This window comes from Myotis davidii, unplaced genomic scaffold, assembly GCF_000327345.1.
Source record: "Myotis davidii unplaced genomic scaffold, ASM32734v1 scaffold46, whole genome shotgun sequence".
Lineage (NCBI taxonomy): Eukaryota > Metazoa > Chordata > Mammalia > Chiroptera > Vespertilionidae > Myotis > Myotis davidii.
In genome coordinates this window covers 198,832-204,520 of record NW_006383006.1, presented here as the reverse complement: position 1 = coordinate 204,520, position 5,689 = coordinate 198,832, and the positions used below count along the sequence as shown (strand labels likewise).

General features: G+C 35.2%; 1 long non-coding RNA gene across 4 annotated transcripts in view; it reads left to right on the top strand.

The window, feature by feature from the left end:
• Nucleotides 1-4,909, top strand: part of LOC107181558 — a 64,107-nt gene extending 59,198 nt beyond the window's left edge. For all 4 annotated transcript variants that reach the window (XR_001512219.1, XR_001512216.1, XR_001512217.1 and 1 more), the window contains 3 exons: nucleotides 3,255-3,322; nucleotides 4,287-4,508; nucleotides 4,795-4,909. This is a non-coding gene — a long non-coding RNA (uncharacterized LOC107181558). The remainder of the gene's footprint in view (nucleotides 1-3,254; nucleotides 3,323-4,286; nucleotides 4,509-4,794) is intronic.
• The last annotated feature ends 780 nt before the right edge of the window (nucleotides 4,910-5,689 follow it).

The following is a 5,689-nucleotide window of genomic DNA, read 5'->3' as shown; positions in this document are numbered from 1 at the left end:
TAGGGAATACAAATGAGGCAAGACCTGGTTTTATAAAGCTATTTAAGAGAGAAGGTGCAGTGTTGTGGCCACAGATTCAAGCTAAGAAGCATCTATGCACATTTCTGATTTTCTTATTTTTCAACAAAAAGGGTGACTGCCACAGAGCTGACAATACAAGTGTTTGGAAATTGAGTGCTTTTATCTGAAAATAACATCTGAGAGAAATAAAAGGGCTGCATGTTTTTTCTGCACAAAAGCAAATTCAAAAGAATATTACTTTTTATCCTCTTGGTGATATTGCTATAGTTTTTTAATTAAATACTCCCCCCCACCCCCCACCACACACCCTTTACATTTGTGACTAAAGAGTGCTTTAGGAAAGAATGAAAGTCTAGAGTTCAGTGGACAGATCATGATTTTAAAGTTCCTCTGACTTATTCATAAAGTGTTAAAAATAAAATTTTGGAAATGGTGTTGGATCTAATCCACATAAAGCCCATAGTGTTCATTGTAAGGAAAACAGGGTATCTCAACTCAGTTGTGATGAGCATCAATATCACTATAGTCCAGAGAATAAGATGACATTAAGTATCATCTCTCCTGCCTGATACAGCCTGAGAGCTGTAGGATAGTTCTACTGTGGATCTTAGAAACAAACATTACTTAGAAACAAATAAAACCCAGTAGCTCACCGAATCAGGATATAGAATCTCCCTCAAGGAGAGAGAGAGCCCACCAGGCATCTGTGGTATCTTAGCCTTTTGTCCACATCTGAGGTCTGAAAATATTCAGACTTGAAAGGGTCAATTTGCTTTCAAGTGTGTTTTCTCTCCATGTAGACACTGGTTTGTAAATTGGAGTGTTTAAAGATTTGGGTGAAGATAGGACTCTCCTACCATATTCCTTTCCTTCAACTTTGGTCACGATTCTGCTATGGAAATGCTTTTTATCCAGACTCCTCTGTGATTACGACTTTTAGGGATGGACATAGCAAGACAGTCAGGTTAGGTTGAAGTTTAGTTAAAAGTCGTGTGTGTGTGTGTGTGTGTGTGTGTGTGTATTGCTGATGGAGCTGCTCTTCTTTATCACACTCATTTAATAAATCAGATTAATATATGTCATGTTTATTAGAATCAACGTTTCAGTGCATGACATTTGTATCCCCACCTTTCTCTAGGAACTTCTTGTCATTCTAGTGTGATTTCTATAATAGTCACACTTGTGATAATGATAGCTAACAATTATCTATGACGTACTGAGGGCTAGCTACGTAGTGTTTTAAGTATTTTATGCATTATCTCATATAAGACTCATAACAGTCCATTAGCTGGATACTATGCTTTGTATCCCAATTTCATAGAAAAGTTCAATGATGAGTTCTAGGTTGCAAAGCTAGGAAGTGAGGTCGATATTTGAATCCCGCCATGGCTTTAACTATATAAAATTCTGCCTCTTGATTCCCTCATATTTATGTCCTCAGTATTGTTCTCTGGTTAGCACTTGTCTCTTTTTCTTCCTTCTTTCTTTACTTCCTTCCATAAATATGTACATATTTATGTATAAATATCTTAAAATATGAATAACTAGCAAAGAATTCTCCTTAGAAGGAGGGAAATTATGTGTATATGAAATTATCTTGTAGGCCTGTACAATACTTGGAAATAAGAATAACTGTTTTTCATAACACAAGAAAAGGAGACTTTAATTTTCCTGAATTGTTTTGTAATCAAGGAAGAAGAATACATATGAGAAAAAAGAGTGTTGAGGAAGGTGAACCAATGAAATTGTAGACTACTCAAGAGCTACAATGTGAAGCCACCTCAAGCCCTTTCTAAAATGCTCAATAGTTCAACAAAAGTCTCAACACCAGCTGATTTCTAGTGGAAACTGATGAAAGATCTGACCTATGTATCCAGGTTCTGGTCTACAAGGCAGCAATGAATAGGACTTGGAGCAATGAGCCTGATAAATGTATAGACAGTAACTCTTAAAGGCATGAAAGTTTAAAGGGCTTTTGTTTTGCAAACATCACTAGAGCAGGGTTTGGGGGAATTTAATTACATCTTCAAGGATAAGGGATCTGTTTTTGTTCATCAGTTTATGTTGAACAAAAACAAATCCAGATCCATGAAGCATCTATCAGGCCGTCAAACCACAGAGGGAAGGTAGGGGAGGGTGGGGGTGAGGGGGAGAGATCAACCAAAGGACTTGTATGTGTGCATATAAGCCTAACCAATGGACACAGACACCAGGGGGGAGAGGGCCTGAGTGTGTGGGGGGGTGAGGGGACAATGGGGGGATAAGGACACATGTAATACCTTACTCAATAAAGAAAAAGAAAAAAAATTAAAATAAAATAAAAAGATTAGGGAACTAGACTAACATTTTCACATCCTCATTTCCCTCTTTCTTTCTGCCTACTTTCCCCCTGTCATTTTCCTACCTTCTCTCCCTGCTTTTCCTTCCTTCATTTCTTCCCGCTTCCTCCTCCTCTTCCTTCTCTTCCTTCTACTCTCGTATCTCCATCTCTCCTCTATCTAGTTTGACAAATAATTTCAATTACTTTCAAAATTACATAATATATAACTACAATTTGGACATTTAAAAGCAAAGTTTAGAAAACTTCAGATTACATAAAAATAAGGCAAAATGTATTATGTATTCAAAGATAATGCAGGTTATAGAAAATATATTTTTAAAAATGTTATTGAATATTTGGGGTGATATTAGTTAATAAATTCATATAGGTTTATGTGCACAATTCTACAATACATAGAATCTATTTTTATACAGTTGTGATATAAATTTTAATGTGAACTTCCTCTTGGCAAAACCAATAATGGTAAATAAGTGATTAAAAGATTCATATTGGAAAGGAAATAGTGCATCATTTCTTGTAATATACACATTTATCCTATTTTTGTGGCTTGTTGGATTATGGAATGTTGCTAAATTTCCTATTTGCTCATGTGATATGATATAGACCTTATGTTTTCCCAGTATGAAGATGTGTTGCTATGTTGATCAAGGTGACTAGCCTCTTCCAAGTTTTGAGGAAAATCTTTATTCTCATATGTGCCCTTCCCTGATTATAGGACCAGGAAGGGGAGATATTCTGATTGGTGGCAAACTCTTTAGGACTGTGAGACAGTTACATTTGATTAGCTTCTCTCCTAAGAGTGGATGACCACTATTTCATCTACTGAGCTTTTAGGATGCAATGAACTGAAAATGCATTAATTCCACTTGAAAATCTTTTTTGATCTATTTAGTCCATTTCCAGTGTTGCGATTCTTTACTAGAAAAGACTTCTCTCCATGGCAAACATAACATTGGAAGGGTAAATATCAGCTTATAGTGATTATATATTTTTTTCTACAGCTAAAAAATAAAGATCATACTGTTTTTAATATCTAGAGGTAAAAGTAGTCACTGCACAGTGTGAAAATTCAGTAGGAAATGAATCTCATCAATATTTTTACAAAGGAAACAAAATTTAGAATCTCACATGAGCTTTCTGTAAAATGATTTCACTTGAGTGCTAGGTAATATTGCCTGCACAGCACTTTTTGATGGTTTATGGGAATTATCTACAATCTTAAATTCTTTCAACTTAAATTGCACTTCAAAGTTCATTCATATCAAGTAAAAATGATATAGTTAAGTTTTCAACAGGTAATGAATTATTCATTAAAGCAGATAATGGTGTTAGGGACCAACCAAGGAGCTATAACATTAGCATAAAGAATTCCCTTTGCCACATTAATTGTTAAAATTTAAAATATATACAACACAAAATATATTATATCAGAGATTTTGTTTTTAGTTAAATAAACTAAAGTCTTCTATGGTTACCTTTATATTAGATTTTAAAGCATGCTACCTGGGAGTTTATAAATCATTTGATCTTACTTATGAATTATATTAGTGCAAGAAATACACTTCTATGCAGGCTTATTGATAGTTGAAGGTAGTAGTTTGGTTTTTCTTTTTATTTAGGTCCTATGAAAATTCCACATATGGATTATTTAGAGAAAACAATAACCTGTCTATCTGTGCATCATTTCATTTATTTTGTCCCCGAAAGATATTGATTTGAAAATAGTGGCTTACAAATACCCTGATTAAATTATCTGAGAAACAACATTAAATTGTATTTTATTCAATGAAGTTTTCCTGACTCACGCAATACAAAATATCTGACTGATTCCAACCTCATGAAATAATACCCAAGATGTGCTAAATAAAACATTACATAGTGTAAAGGACAGAGATAATTATAATATGGTTTATGCCCTTAAGAGAATCACTATTTATTGAGGAGAAGAACTATGAAGAGGAAAGAAAAATTTGAGGGGAAGAATCCAAGCTTACCTACCTGGCTATTGACAAGCTTCAGTGAAAAAGAGTAGGAGAAAGAGCAAGAGTAAGAGCAGACAGCGTTCCCAAAATGCACGCCACAGTCATTTTTAAGCTAATACTGAAAGCAACATTCTATTGCTACCACAGCATTGTATCTGTGAGAGGTGAGTCAATTGTTCCAGCCCTTGCTCATGGGGAGGAGGTTACACAAATGTAATAGAGACTCTTCGAGGTCATTTTAGAGGCTGCCAACCCTAGTTCTGTGTATTGCTTCAGCCCTTGCCAGTGAAAGTATAACTATGTCAGACTTCCCCAAATATCAGTGAAAAATAAAAGGAGATGAGTGCAGGTAATACGATAAGCATAAGAACAGACAAATGTAGCTTGTTAAGTCTTTGGGAAAGTCCAATTCTGACTAGCTATTTTTTTTTCTATTTTTTTTTTTACTAGCTATTTCATTTCAATCCAAGAGAAGGTGTTTTTAACCATTGAAGGATTGCAGTTCATTTTGTGAACCAATAGGATGCCAGATTTATTTTAATTTATCAAAGCAAACATAAAATGAAAGGTAGTGGTCATAGTTGTAAATTGTTGGGTTTTCAGTCGACGTTCTTCTGAAGATTTTCCTTCCACTTTGAGATTCTGGAGTTATTTTTATTATCAAAAACTGTGTTTCCTTGTAAGAGAGTTTGATGAAATAGAAAGAACAGCAAATTAGGATTTAGAAAACCTGACTGTAATTCTAGCTCTGCTTCTTACCAGCTGTGTAAACTTGGACTGCTTGCTTGCCTTTACATGCAATTTCTCATGTGTAAAATTGATTAATACAAAATGATTAAATACGATGGCAGTGGTACATGCCAAAGCTACGTGATCTTAGAGGGAAGAGGTGAGAATATTGATCACTAGCAAGGGCTGTACGATGAGTGTGAACCTTGAAAATAGTAAAAAAATGGATGAACACATGTGCTTTGGAAATGAAACACAGAGCCAACTAGGTATGGGAGAGCATGGATTATGCGCCTGCTAGGGCTGGCTCATATGGGTTTATCATGGAGCCAAAGAGGAGCATTCTCTCATGGCTTTTGGCAACTTGTTCCACTGACTGGAAGCAAAAATATTGATTGTAAATGGTGAGGTTTGCCTAGAGTTGGGACAGGCGAGAAAGGTGCAACTAGAGATAAAGGAGACGTGATAAACTAGGGAAGGGATTTTCAACTGGTGAGCCACAAGAATTTTTAAAACATTCAATACCTAATAATTTAGACCAGGGCACTGATCTCTTTTCCTTTAGAAAGTAAAACAGACAAACAAACAAACAAAATGACAACAGCCAACACAACAA